Source organism: Idiotropiscis lumnitzeri, chromosome 5 (assembly GCF_059441095.1).
Source record: "Idiotropiscis lumnitzeri isolate Australia: NSW breed Sydney's pygmy pipehorse chromosome 5, RoL_Ilum_1.0, whole genome shotgun sequence".
NCBI lineage: Eukaryota > Metazoa > Chordata > Actinopteri > Syngnathiformes > Syngnathidae > Idiotropiscis > Idiotropiscis lumnitzeri.
Genome location: NC_142395.1, coordinates 25,477,311 through 25,493,475, shown reverse-complemented (window position 1 = coordinate 25,493,475; position 16,165 = coordinate 25,477,311).

Below are 16,165 nucleotides of genomic sequence, written 5' to 3'. Positions count from 1 at the left end.
TGTTCACCTCTTCTCATAGAGCAGGGGTGTCAAACCCATTTTGGTGGACGGGCCACATTGTCGTTATGGTTTCCCGCAGAGGGCCGTTATGACCGTGACCCCCCTCCCCCCCAAAAAAATCTGATCACCTTACGTTATCGCATACACACAACAAATTGATGGAAAGCCCGTTTTGAAATCAGAAGCCAATGAATAATTGTTTGTTCCACAATTCTTCAAATTATTTTAAAAAAGGAAGATTGGAAACAAATAATTAGCAATATCGCATATCTCAATGTTGTTAAAAGTGAAGAAAATGTGCTAGAAACAGGCAGATGACGCACATGATTCACCCTTCGCGGGCCATATAAAATGAGGTTGAGGGCCAGATCTGCCCCCCGGGCCTTGAGTTTGACACCTGTGCCATAGATGATGAAATGATGCCATCTTGAAAAAAATTATTTGTAGTGTAGCCCAAATTCAAAATTTCCTCTAAAATTTGTTTAGCGATAAACACTTGCTCTGTTGAAAAAAAACACTTTTATTTGTTAAAAAAAATAAAAACTTTAAATATCTAAATAATATATAAAATACAATAATAAATAAATATTTTTTAAATATAAGACTTTAAATATATCTTACCCAAATGAAAGTACGGTAGACCATAACGATGACCTCGAGCAGATTGCCAAAACGCTTTCTTGTTGTCTCTTTACTCTCTGTTTTGTGAAAATTTCCAATTATGATTTTTTAAAAAATATTTATTAAAATTTTATTCAGTGGTACAATTCTCATTTAACTTTTTTTTAAAAATGTCATCACAATACATTTATTTTGGCAACAGCCTGGAACTAATTATTTCCTGCTACATTAATTAGAACAACCATCTTCCAGAACAGATTATCTTCTAAAATTGTTTCGTGCTAATTATGCCAGCAAAACAGATGTCGAAAAAAATCCTGCTAAATTGAAATGGGAATAGGTTCCTTTGTGCGACACTGGAGACCCAACAATGAGACAATTAGTCATAAGCCAAAGATACAACAACCTGGCGTAACATAATACATCCCTCCATAAGTACAGTGTCTATATGTCGCGATCCTGATTATGATCTCACCCCATCAATCTTTCAGCTTCTGCTTGAGATAACCGCACTCCCGTGTTGACAAAGCAGCAGCTCATTTATTAAGCCGGGGTCCCCACCTTGCCGTCCCTTATGGAAATCTGTCCGGGAAACAAAGCAACCATAAGCATGAATGGAGGCGCGCTGTGAAACTCTATATTTCACGTGTCTTCACGTTCCACACTGTGACACGTCGCCGCCACCTTTTGAAGAGGAGCAGTGAGCCGAGCGGCCACTCGGCAAAGAAAGCCGGGGAATGTGTCATTTCACACGGGGAGGAAACCCAGCCAGGGTTGCTATTGTGCCTCATAATAGGCAAGCTGTGGTTTGAAATATCATTTTGACACGTTTGGGTATTACGACGTGGATGGTTTTACGGGCGCTATAGGTGGAAGGGAGGAAGGAAACTGCTTCTCGTGTTACACTGAGCTGGGCCACAAAAAAGTGGAAACAGAAAAAATATCTTATAGGGAATCAACAGCATCTCTGTCAGGGTTATCGTTTTTCGATGAGTCTCTAGGTTCTGGTCGAGCAGGAGCCTAGCCCAGCCGACTTTGGGCCAAAGGCGGACTATATTTTGTAGTGGTTGCCTGTCAGTCACCTTTTTTTTCTACGGTGAAATATGTACTCAAATGTTGGGTCAAACTGCTTTAATCAAAAGTTCATTCCACTTTTGAAAAGTTTATTTATCGATAACCACTTATGCATATTCCTAATTTACCGTATTTTCGGGACTATAAACCGCTACTTTTTTCTTAGATTTGGAACCATATGGCTAATACAACGTTTCGGCTTTTCTGTGGATTTTTCTTTCACCACTAGGGGCGCTCTATAGTTCAGAAAATACACTAAATAAATCTTGATTTTTTTTTTCTCTTGGGTGTGTTCTGTTTTAATTAGCAAAGTTGTTGCCGTGTTAAAAGGCACTGTTTTAACAATCTGTACCTTTATGTGCATTCACAGTACAAAATTGTTCTGTAAACTACCATTTTTTTTTCAACATAGAAAACTGGCTTATAAACTGGTGCGGCTTGTATATCTTTTTTTTTTTTCACAAAAGAGTTGCTGCAGCTTTATACGCGGGTGTGGCTTATTGTCCGGAAAATATGGTAACTACTTGAGACTGATTCCACAGCGTCTAGTGTAATGTTTCCTTATGAGCAGATTTGATTTATAACAGTTTTTAGACGTTTCGGTGGGCGGCCATTTTGTCACTTCTGTCAACTGTAAATGACATCACAGTTGCTCAGGGCTCATGGAACGACCAATCACAGCTAACCTGTTTTCTGAAGCTGTGCCATAATTGGTTAATAACTGAAACCTGAGCTCCTGCGATGCCATTTTCATTTGACAGAATCGACAAAATGGCCGCCCCCAGAGATGGCTAAAAATGGGTGGATTTTACCTAGACTCGCGCCAGAAACGAAAATAGGACCCTCATAGTCCAAACCGTACTTTAATCAACAATTTCACAAAACTGTCAGAATTCTTAAAAATAATTCATTAAATTGCCATCAACATAGAAGAAATGGGACCGAACCTTACTACTCCTGAATGCTAAACCTCCCAAGCTAAACAATGAAAATTCAAATCGAATTGGAACAAGCGCCACCCCTGTGAGCTGCTGATACGCTGATTTAAGGATACAAGTAAGTTATAAAACTCTTCATCAATTGATCCACAATGAGGCAGCCGTTTGACAGCACCTGACAACTTATTCATTAGCGGCGATAATCAGGCTCCCATATGTTGGAGGGTCTTCACACTTTTAAAGCACTTGGCAACCATATCATCTCACCGCCCCTTGTCAATATGTCAGCCATCTGTTTTAAGACAATACACTCCACGGGGAGGGGGCTCGCCTCCGTTTTATGACGCCGAGGTGTGAATACTCTCCTCCTTCTCCGCGCGTGGTGTCCCATCACCCGTTGTGTCCACCTGAGGTCCCAGGACAGCAGTTACAAGGGGTTGGCTGCATGGCGCGAGCCTGCCGGCCGCCTCTTCTTCAAGGTGTAACAGAAACAATCCCACTAAGTGGCGGATCGCCTTTCACACAGATTACTGAGCATCTGTCACTTTTTCTGGCGGTGGGTGGGGGCGGGGGCAAGGTCGCTACCGCTGGCTCCGTGCGGGCAGGCCGGCAGGAAGTCATGTGCACACACACACACACACACACGACATTTACAAATGAATGGCGGCGATATTCTCAAGTTGCAAAATAGCGGCGGTGCTATGAGAAGGTGTCATTTGGTTCGCATCCAAATAAGGATTGTTCAGCTGCGGCGGTGGCCCATTTTATTGAAACGCAAAATCAATTTTAACCGAGAGTGATGACATTTTAATGAGCGCTGCATAGGAGGGAGGCCATTGTTGGTCCTCAGATTCAGTTTATATGAGGAGAGGTTTTTTTTGTTTTTTTCTGAAATGGATGGTGCACCTGGAACCAATTGTAATAAAGCAGGTGTGGGCAAACTACGGCCCGGGGGTCGTAGTGCGGCCCATTAAAGGTTTTAATCCGGCCCGCCGAACTTGAAAAAAATGAAATGAATGATCCTTGATAATGTTTTATTTTCTAAATGCTGTGACATATATTTTGTTGTCATGCTTTTATTCACTTTCATTTAAAATTAAAAGTTTTTTTCTTTTTCTCCGATAAGGTGAGGTTACCAAAATACTCCATCCATCTGCTCTTTGTCCCAGTGGGCTTTTACGTCCTAGACCAGGAGACATGCAAGTTGCTTCTTGGCTACAATTAACAGTTTCATACACACTTCTAACAAATAAAATTTGCTCAAATGACCTTTAATGATGTTACTATTACACTGTACGTTATCGTGAATAATTCATATTTATTTCTGTGACGAATAATTAATAATATTAATTTCTGTGACAACACTGATCATGTCATGATAATTAGGAAAAATATCTACATCAAAAACCAACTCTTTAATTTTATACGTCTCTGACGGTGTTCAAATTTTCAAATGACCACTAGTACAGCATTCCTAGAAAATCACAATGTTCCATCACTGAAAAGCTATTTTTAGAACAGGTCCGCTTTGAGACAAACAACTATTCACACTCACATCCTCACCTATGGAAAATTTAGAGTGTTCAATGAAACTCAACATGCACGTCTGTGGAATGTCGGAGGAAGCCAGACTGCCAAAAGATTCCAAATCAGAACCTGAGAACTATGTGGCAGATATGCGAACCGCTTGCCAGCTTGTTGCCTAACCCCTGTCATAAAAACTTAAATGAATTAATCATTATGCATACGCACTTGATTATTCATTATTTTTCTCATATTGTACCTTTTCCCCGAGTCATTCAATTTCCAGTTCTATGGCTATCATCACTCTTTCGCAATATGTATTTGTGTTGTATTAGTTTGACACTCACTGAGCTGAAATCTCAACTTATTTATTTTCAGAATATATTGCTTAAACTCCCAATTGCACTTTATACCTGTGCGGGATTATTTTTAAGTGAAAAATATATCACTAGAGTTACAGCAAACCGACTTTGGCTCGCGCACAAAAGCAAGCAGCCTCCTTATATAAGACGGCGCCTCAACTTCTCCGCTTGTAACCTCAGTGTCATCTCTATGTCTCTTCTACAATGTCGCCGGCTTGTTTGTGCTGCCTGCGTTTCTTTATGCCACCTTGTGTCTTTCAACAACCCACTGGATCTCCTCACACAGGCCCCGCTGGTTTGTTTGGCGGGTGTTGTGTTCTGGTCTCCGCGGGGCTCGAGGGGCCCGAGCCATGCCGCGTCACATTCACGCCGGGTGAAAGGTGAGTACTCTGAGAACAGAGCGTTTGGGTCTGCTGGAGACGACCTGCCTGCTCCTTTCTGCATGCTTAACTTTGGGCCAAAGGGGGGTGTTGAGAGGCAAGTGTGAATAAAAGAGGAAAAGATTGGTGTCGCCGACAAGACTAAAAGAAATGTGAATTTATTCCTTTTTCTCGGGAAGTCGACATTTAAAAATGTATAACGTGTCACACGCATTCAATTCAATTAAGTAAGCTGTCGCTTCCAGAGTAAAGTGTGCGGGTTCTCCTCCTTGTTGCCATGGAGACGGTTATATGAGAGGGGAGAAGTAGAAGTACAGTTGGGCCTTCAAGGTTGAACACAATCCTTTCCAGTAAGATGCTGGTCCTGTAATTTGTTGCGCAGATAAAAAAAAACTATTAAGAGTCAACACACTGAAATCTCTCAAGATGTGCCAATTCCGAGATTTAAACGTCAGATTTTCCCGAAAATATGTTATCACGCGTTAAACTCAGTTGAAATATGGAAAATTGAGTACCACAAAATTGAGCACATCTATTTCATGATAGGTGTCTCAATATAGGTTAGGATGTTTCTGTTTCCTAATTATGATAATTGCATACAGCAGTTAATTGATTGTCATTTTGATTCTGTGGTATTGATTTGCATGATTTACATTTTGGACGATTTTTTTTTTCATCTTTCCGATTTTAATAATTCAGATTGAGGGTATGATCTATTCCACGATAATCGTCAAATTAGACGTTTTACATTCGCACATCTATATCAGCATGAAATTCATCAAGATGGAGTTGAGTCTTCTATTTAGCACATTAATTGCAATTTTCTTGACAGTAATATGTTCTAATATTACATTTGTGGAATCATTAAGAAGCAAAATCCACACATTATTACCCATCCCAGATGGGTGGCCTTTTTGAAACTTGCTGTCAATCCACAATCACAGATCATCTAAGGCATAGGTGTCAAACTCTGGCCCATGGGCCAAATTTGGCCCGCAGCGTAATTTTATTTGGCCCGCAAATGACTGCTATGCCATTTTACATTCTATATGATAATAGTAACATTCAAAATGATAATAGTTATTTTAAAAACATTGTATCTCATTAATAAAACCACTTATAATAAAAATTTTCAATAAAAAAAAAAATCTGCATTTATATTGCTTGAAAAAAATTAAATGCTGGCTCGCGGCTTTGTTCAAGTTTTATTTTTCGGCCCACTGTGAATTTGAGTTTGACATCCCTGATCTGAGGGCTTAGATAATGACCAATTCTGGCTCAGCTTCAAATGTCACTTGACCACACAACAAGAAATGAAGTAATAGTCCTGATATTACTTTCCCAATAAAATTCCCTTGTGAGTGGCAACAACATGCATGCCATCCTACTTGCGAGTATAATTCACAATTCTTCTAATTAGTAATGAACTTCAAAACAACAATTGGTTATAAATAGCAATAAGGAAAAAAATCATATAAAAATAATAAATAGAAAATAAAAAAATATTGGAATAATCTACATAATTTATTCTGAATATATTCGCAAGCGACAGCCCTACTATGGAGGGAACGGAGCATGACGTCACGTCATACAAGAGAAATTCCCCACCTACTTCTCCATGGCATGAGTTTCCTCGGAAAAGCATGTCGACGAGAGGTCAAAACGCGTATAAAATGTGTTTACGCGCTAATCCAGCCAGAGTGGCGTACGTGTGTGGAGCCGAGCAAGAAAACAAACACCTCCACTGTAAATTCACATTTAGCGAGACAGGTCAAATTTCTCCGTCATATATCACGCTGTCGCGGCACTCTTATTTGACACTTGTCCTCTCCGTATGTCACGTAATGATGGAAGATGGCTCGCAAGTTGGACTGCTGGACAGAACGAGGGATCCCAAGAAATAACAAATAGAAAAAAAAAAGTTGCCGCGCGGCCGTCGTGGAAACAAAACAGATGCGCAGTAATTTATAGCCACTTTCTGTGATTGGAGAAGAAAGCGCGCCATCGATCCGAGCGAGGCCTCTCTCTTTCACCTGTTAAGAGCTTTCCACCTAATTGGCCGGCGCCATCACGGCGACTGCCAAAAACGCGGCACAATAGTATGTTAAAGTACGTGTAAACTGCGTCTATTTTTCTTGTGCTCTCCTGCCATTGATTTTTAAATGAAGTATCAAAGAAAATCAATAGTAATCAACAAATAGAAGGCAACACGCTGTCGTGTCAGATCCTGGGGCACGGCTTAATCAATTTAGAGGCCTGTCACAACACGAGCATGCAAAGCAAAAAGTTGAAACGCTGCTCTGAATGGAAAGCAGAAAGACAGTGGAAGCTTGTGTTTTTTTTTTTTTGTCACCAGGAGGCCACGCCGGCGATCATTTTGGTTCGGGGCGATTCATGTAAGAACATTACAGTATCCCACGGGCCGGGTATCACGTTACGGCGCTGCCAACGAGGCTGTCCAAAATGCTTCATCAATCTCCAAGTGAACTGTGAAACAGTCGCTCCACCTGCCACTCACTGTCAACACCTCGCCGTCGTTCCACGTCGCCTTTCTGGCTTGCATACCTGAACGTGATAGGCCAGTCTTGCCTGCTCCAAAGACCCGTTCAAAGACTCTGATTGTGGGGGATTTTTTTTTTTTTTTTTTTTTTTGATAGCTGAAGGTAGCCGCACATGGGGGCCAGACAATAGGCGAGGTATCAATTTCACATTTTTCTTGTTTCTTTGATTCCTCTTTCTTCTTCTTTTTTTTTTTTTTTTTTGCCCCCCCCCCCCCCCCCCCCTGAAAATAGCTTTTAGGGTTAAACGTCTTTTTTCATACTACTATTTTGGTGGTGTCACTTAACGTTCACGGGTTAAACAACAAATAAAGTCCATTTGTAAAACCAAGTTCATGGCTATTGAATAGTTTTACGCGTTTAAGTAAAGTGGATGTTCCCAAAAACTAAAGAAGAATGTCCAAATTGGCTTTTTGAAAAAAAAAATAAATAAATAAAATAAATAAAAAAGAATAATAATGTTTAGAATGTTTAACATTTTAGAAATATTTATGTTAGAATATTCTAAAGGTGTTCTGGCAAGGGATTGGGAGAGTAAATGAATAATAAATTAATTATTCACTCATTTACTACCATTGACGGCTAAATACGTCAAATCCATTTTTTTAACTCGGCTATATATATATATATGTGTCATCAAATCTAGAGTTAGATAACCCTAACCTTCGACTACCAGATAGTTATTTATTTATTTATTTATTTATTTATTAATTTATTCATTCATTGTGTTTTGCTGCTGAATCATCTTCAGGCACAGCCAGTCAACCTGAATTGTACACTTTGCAATTTCAGAGCCAAACTATTTTGATTCAGTTCTTGTGTGAGCACTCACTAGATTGTGCAAGTGTCCCTTTCCAACAGAAGAGCTTCCACGACCGAAACCGGCCCAAACGTATGTTTTGCTCCGTGCTGTCATTCATTGCATTGTGTAAAGTAGAACACATTCACTTTTGCCCTCTCCACTTCAATAGGTGGTTTTCATACTCTCCAGCATGTTTGTCATGACTGGAAACACAAGAGCTGATCAAACCACATCTGGACAATGTCCTCACAAGGCTGAGATGCTCTTTGGTCAAATGGTGATCAAATCTCTTCAAATCTTCATTCACGTTGAACACAAAAGGGCAGCCGCCTGTGCCACTCTGCCCGCAGGCAACAACAACACTCTCCATGGATATTTGAAACTCTGGTCCGGTTTGCTGCTCTGTGGCACACATGCCCAGACCGCCTCCCTCCTTCCTGAGTGCTGTGCCAGGCCTCCCTCCAGGCTCCGAACGTGACAACATAAGGTCCATTCTGTTGGCTGTCACTCACAGCCTCGGGCCTCCTGTTAAATGGAAGAGGCTTTTAGACGCTGTGAATGAGTGCTGCAAGAGGAGAGGGACTCTGCTCACTGTGGACATTTAAGTGTGCGTTATTGCTTTTTGTTGCGTGTGCGCATCCGGTGGGCTCTGTAAATGATCACACTTTTATTGTACTCGAGCGGAGTGTGTGAAATTAGATACAGAAAATACAAGATAGTGTCAGTAACATGGCAAATTGTTCATGGTTTTCAAGTTATTACCCTACGAGATTAGCCATTTGCGATCCTTTGAACATTTTACAATAAATTACATTATTATGATACAGGAAATAAACTGAAATCTGTGTATACTTGATGCATTGACGCCATCCTCCTCAAAAAAAAAAAACAAACAACAAACATATTTCAAAATATTTAGTTACTTTTATTTATTTATTTTTTAAGGGAAAGCCCCCAAAAATGTTCTATGTGCCTTCAATAGTCCAAACATGGCACCTGTTCTCTGAAGCTGCTCCGTGATTAGTCGTTATGTGAACCCCTGAGTCACTGTGATGTCATTTTCAGTTGACAGCAAGTGACAAAATGGCCGCCCCCTGAGACGTACCAAAACAGGTGGATTTTTCTGCTTAACTCGTATTCCACAAATGTACATGTATGTAACATGTTTTCAATCGCAAGATCCATTGGACTCTGAACTGTCCTTTAAAAACTTGTTTATACAAGACCATTTTCACACTGATGTAATTTATAACAATTGTGTCATTTATATTGCTCATTTTTGAGTATAAAGAAAGGACTCAGTAATTGAAAAAAAAAAAACAATCATGTTACTGCTGCCATGTAGATACTAAAAATAAAAAGAATAATTTTGATAATACAAGGTTAATAAATGGCAGTGCTGAATGAACTTCTTTTTCACCACAACTGCCTCTTCAATTGGTATTGAAGAAGAGCAAAGTGGAACCGATTTCTATTACCGTATCAACCTCCTTCATTTTCACTGAACCACGTCTGACTGATGCATCGTTAAAAATTGGATGGTAATAATTCTTAGGAAACGATGTGTACTTATGATTTATGATGATTTAAAATATCGCTCTCCACGTCAGCTTGCACGTTAAAGCAGACGCATGCAACATTTAGCGATGACTGTGAAATTGTTAATTTTAGGTTCTCATGCTAAAAAAAAAAAAAAAAAACTATGAAGATTATCAGGCAGCAATATTATTATTATTATTCATATTATTATTACTTTTTATTTTTATTTTGGCTTGACAATAAATGTGTCGATTCTTCGAAGCAGTTACCATCCCTTCATGGCATTGATGCTGCTCTCTTTTTCATCTGTCCACTATAATGTGTTGCTTTTGTGATCTATGGCGTTTTGAGTATTTATTTTTTTTTGTTTTGTTTTCAGGCCTTGGCAGATGCACTTTATCTTAGTGGACATGCTGTACTGTAGCCAAGCGGCTTGTAAAATACGCTACTTGGGAGAAACTGAGACGGACTATTGTAAGTCCAACGGTCATGTCTTAAAATCGCGATCTCTAACATTTTATTTGTATTTTTATGTTGTAACGTGATGTTTGATCTCCATCCATAACAAAGGGCCTGTTTGTGTCACCTCTGTTTTGGCTGACTGATATTCCTCATGGATTCACATTCAAACTACCGCACCAATTCATTTCAAACGTTCCCCCCCGTCGCACGCCGGGGTCACCGAACGTTGTGTGGAATGCGCGCCCTCACCACGCATTTTAAACAGATGTCCACTGTCAGTGCTTGGTTAGCGGCAATAAATAGCAAATTCCTCCGTGATCTCGTTTTATGACGAGGCTTGTGTGCGTCAAATCTCGCGCAGGGGTGAACGCAGGGACACTTTTGATTCATTGATCATTAGTTCAGCTCGGAAGCCTCCGTGTTTTCCCCCGAATGATTACTAATATTTATAACCATCAGCCCATTTAACTGGGAACGGTCTCGAGGTAATATATTGCGTAGCAATTGGTCCTCATTTAACCTTGAAGATTGTAAAGCTGTCGTGGGGGAATAGTGTAATATTCACCTTCATAAGGGAGCGAATTATAGCACGTCGCTGGGGAATTCGTATCTGCAAATTTGATCACAAGAGGAGAAATGCAAAAATCTCCGCATTATGTTGCGATTTCTATAATTCGGGCCATATGATGCAAAATGCATGACAAGTAAGCAGACGCGTTGGATGTTTTTATAGAATATTCCACAAAATATAGTTTTTCCTTGTGCTGAAAAGGGTTGGCCATTTCCCCAAAAACTGTCACATGCAAAAACCTGAACTTGGGATTTTGCCGACTGTTGAGTGTGAGCACACACACAGACACACACACACACACAGCATGCTGCTTCATACAGTATGAACATGCAATAAAAGAAACTTGATCGGATGAAAGACAGCCAACAATGCAACTTGTAACCTTTAACTCATTTTTGTGGGCGGGCCACATCGTAGTTATGGTTTCCCGCCTCAGGTTATCAAATACACATAAGAAATTGATGGAAAGCCCGTTTTCAAATCGCAAGCCAGTAAGGAATTGTTTGTTCAAATTGTTTAAAAGGGGAGGATTGCGAACAAATAAATGGCAATATCTCAAATCTCAATGTTGTGAAAAGTGAAGAAAATGTGCCAGAAACAGGAAGTTGACGCACGTGTTTTGCCCTCCGCGGACTCGGTTGTTCAGAGAATTCAAGATTCCGAAAATTGTGAGAAATCGCTGCAGGTAAGCGGCAAGGCTGAAAACCAATCTTGAATGCATGTGACCTTTGATCCCTCGAGCAGCACTGCATTAAAATGAGCCATCATCGTGTCATGGATATTGCCACTATTTTCTTTTCACGCCATTCATCGCAACATCTGCAAATTAAACCTCTACCATGTGATGCGCAAGCTATACATCAACAACACACAGAAAATAAATAAAATAAAATAAATTATTAGTGCTGCTTAGCAATGACATTTTTGGAACTAATTAATTGCATAAAATTCCGGAATTAATTGCAATTAATCACATTTTTTCTACTAGAGATTTTTTTGTGACGCTTTTAACAAGTACCTGAATAATATATTGTGATTAATGTAAAATCACCAAATATGAAGTGTATTTTAAATCAAAGGCTGTTCTAATCGCTGTCTTTGATCCTTGAATACAATCTAAACCGAGTCATCTTTGCAGGACTAAAGCTGTACAGCTGGAATTTGGCTTTGCGAGGTATGCCAATAATTTTTTAAGCAAATAAAAATTAAGGTATTTAAATGCATGAATTTTTAAGAAAAATTAATCTTGGGTTAACGCTTTCATTTTGACAGTCCTTTAAAATATAGTTTGAAAAGGATTTTATGTACATTTTACGCAACTTTGAAATTGGGGTTTGCAAATGAAATGGACCTTGATGGATGTAATTTGCCCAAATCACCAAATTGATATCCGTTTTTTTTTCTCACTGTGTGGTCCAACTGTGATACCTGCCGTCCTCATCTTCAGAAGCAATCCACAAAACTTTGAGACGTTCTTCCATAAATGAAAGGAAAAAGCAAAGCAAATTCCTTAACACTACATGGGAAACGAGGAGTCTTTAGCCTGTGACAGGCGTGATGGATTGACTGTGTCGTGTCACAGCGTTGTCAGCGGCGAGTGCGATGATGGCCGACTGAAGCGTCTCACCTGTCGCTGCTGAGGGCGACGCAAGAGGAAGACTGGCGCCGGCCCAGTCTAAACAGGAGTCGGCCCTCGCTGTCTCAACAGGTCTGCATCCCACTGAGCGAGGCTGAGAGACAGACAGAGAAGAAGTCCAGACACACACACACACACACGCACACACACAGAAACTACGGCTGTTCACGTGTGATTTTTCAAAATTTTCAACCCTGCATCCCGGCTACCACCCCCTTCTCTGACAGCTTGGCAGCTCTGCAGTGTGATCCTTGTGTGTGTGTGTGTGTGAGGGTGATGGTGGAGACAAACCATCTGCTTGGCTTAAAAGTGTGTGTGCGAGGCGGCTCCAATGGCCTGCAGATGTTTTGGTTGTTTTTAGGCGCTGCTTCGTTTTTGGTTTTTCCCTGGTGTGTTTAGAGGCGGGGGGGGATTACAAATTGACCGCAACGGGCCATTTGAAGGAGTGTTAAGTCTATAAAAAAACGCCATTCCACTTGGTTTAGACTCTCTTGTGGTATTAAATACAACCCCGTGTTGATTTTTGTTTCCAACTTTAAATAGAAATTGTGAACAGAAATTATCGAGGCTGTTGACCTAACAGCAGTTTAATTAGAACTATACAACTTTTCTTCGTCAACTTCACTATCCAGTGGAATCTGTACGTTTGCCCGAAGTGATATTTTGATCTTTGTTCACCAGGAAAAAATAAATAAAATAAAATAAATAAATAAAAAATTAAAAAAAAAAAAAAATATATATATATATATATATATATATATATATATTGTCTGTTTGCCTATCCTGGCTGATTTTGGATTATAGGCGGCAACATTCTGGACTGATAAAAGAATTCTATGAACTCACCTCAACATGTCCAGAGATTACTATAAGTCTCTTTTTTTTAAAATATCACAGACTTTATATTGTTTTCTGCTTTTATTTAATTTCTTGAGATTTATTGGAACTATAGTCACATTGTGCTGAGCAGCCAGGACAGATGTGTTCGATGTCACAAAATGTTTTATTAATTGACTCTTTGCTCTCTTTGCTAACTCCGGAACTGGTTGTGGGTTTGTTCTTTAAGTCTTGAGTGACTTTTTTTAAATTAAATATAAGTAAATTTTACTCAAAAAATTGACTTATAATTTCTGAAAAAAATCACTAGGTATTTTTCAAATAAATATCACTCCAAATTTTTTGTCAGTGAAAATTTTTTGATGTGATTGGTCTACACTCACATGGTCATCCAATAACCGTCCACTGTTTTTCTCTCTTTTTTTTTTTAATAGTTTATTTTCTCCTCAGAAATGTATTGGACTACATCAATACTTAAAAAAAAAAAAAAATCAAAACAATTTAGAGTTTTGCATCACTGTGAATTTTAGCAGCAACTAGAAATGGACCTGCTGGGTCTCACTTTTAGCCACTTATTTAATCGGATAATCTTGTTTTCTTGGCCACGAGAAAACGAGAGTTTATAACGTGTAAACATGGTCAATTTGATGCCATACATTTCATATCAGGAGTTTGTTTTTCTGGTCAAATCCCTTCGACATTCTTTTATTTATTTTTTTTGCCATGTATCATTGCAGGAAACGACTCATAGCATCCACGATCTTCACTTGTTCACTATCTTTCACGAAGCCAAGTTTGGTGTGACTGGGATCTCACTGATTGTTCTTATCTGCTGCTGTCCATGTGAGGTTATCATTTCTGGTGTATTTCAGACCTCACATATCATCACAAAAGCTGACGTTTAACCCACGTATGATGCGTGACAGAATCTCAGTCACGCACATATCGTCATGGACTTCATTTAAGGAGGTTCCATCACGTTTATCTGATCAATTTGTCGAGGTCAGCTATGTTTACTCTGGCTGACATTCCGCCCTACAGTATTTTAACGCCCCCCCCCAACCGAGCCAGAACAAATTTGCCAATCGTTGTTCTTGTCAAAGCGGAGTCATAAGCCCACACTTGCCCCATGTGTTTTGAGTTGCCCTGAGTGGTGAGCGGGCCGGGTCGTATTGAGTCTCGGGTGAAAAGCGGCCTTGATCCACCCGTGGTCACTTCCAGGTCGGGCGTGAGGAGTGTGCGTGCAGTGGGGGGGGCGGGGTTGGAAGCAGGATATCAGAGACAGGCCAAATAAACAAAGCTGTCAGCCGTAGCATGGCCCTCTGACCTGCCCTGTCCCATCTGTTTTCTTATCTGCTCCGGCGCTAATACTGAGAACAAGTGACACCTCTCTCTGCTAAGCGCTCGCTGTTTTCCTTCCACTTGAATGTTGTGTCATGCCTTGCAGGGGCGGAGCTATCTTGACAGTTTCTCATCCTCTCATTTTACGACGCCAATAAAATGGAACCAATACACATGCATTTTTGATATATAGTAGGAGTCTTCGACCGCATCCTGAAAATGTTTGGTGTGGTTGAGGTCATGTTCTTCTACACAAACCCATCAAGGCATGCCTTTAAGGTTTGACTGTTAAGGCTTTTCAAATAGTGTGTGTGTGTGTGGGGGAAGGGGGGGTGCAATGCTTTTTCCGCCGTATTACAAAAAAGTGTAATTGCACATCCGCTCCAGTAGGTGGCAGTGGCGCTCTCCTTGCCTAGTGTTTGCAGCGAGTATTAACGCTACGGTGTAAGTTTGTTTTACAAAAAAAATGCTATTATTAATATTATTATTATTATTATTATTATTATTATTGTGAAAAATTCTGAAACAGATTAGTTGGACTTTCAAATTTCTCTGCTTCCGAGGTAGGATCAGTTAAGTCAGACTGTGTAATAGTAATAGCAGGTAGTCTCTAGACCCAGGGTGGGCAAACTACGGCCTGGGGGCCACATGCGGCCCGTTAAATGTTTTAATACGGCCTTGAATGAATTTAAATGAATAAACATTGTTAAATGTTTTATTTTCTAAATGTTGTGATTTTTCAAAGACAGATATTTTCTTGTAATGCTTTTGTTCACTTTCATTTAAAATTAAATGTATTTTTTTTCTCCGATGAGGTGAGGTTACCAAAAACACTCCATCTGCTCCTGGTCCGGCCCCTCGGTCAAATTTTAGAACCCATTGTGGCCCGCCAATCAAAAAGTTTGCCCACCCCTGCACTAGAAATTCTGGTAAACCAAATGAAGGTGACTGTTGATGTTTTTCTGCCTAGATTTTAACCTGGCTTTAAAAGTGACTGACATGCTTGGTTTGGTTTTTCATTTTTGTTGCTTGGTCCCTAATATTAAGCATTTTCAGTCTATATATATATATATAATGTACAGTCTTTGGTCTCTGCCTGCTCACTAGCCAATGGCCAAGAAACTCGTAGAACCATCATTGACGTGCTGGGCGGAGTGGATGGGTGCTTGATGGTGTCGATCATTGACGAGGGTGGAGACGATGTGAACCGTTAATGAGCTTCCCCGGGGGATGAAATGGAGGAGTCTGAGTGAAGGGGCGGACTAGCAACAGTAGAGGAGGCGTGTTGGCGTTATTGGTGTCGTTTTTATGACAAAACCCGACTCTAAAACAGATAGCAATGAGAGTGACAGACACTTTTTCCGATTTATTGGATTTCAGAATGATTTCTTTCGGCTTCATCGTGGCTCCAGCCCTGACTCTCGTCAGTCGGACCAATCTAAGATTTTTACTGGAATTATTAAAACTAATAAAGCAACAACAAAAAGTTCCTGGCACCCTCACAGTCAAGACTGTGTGAG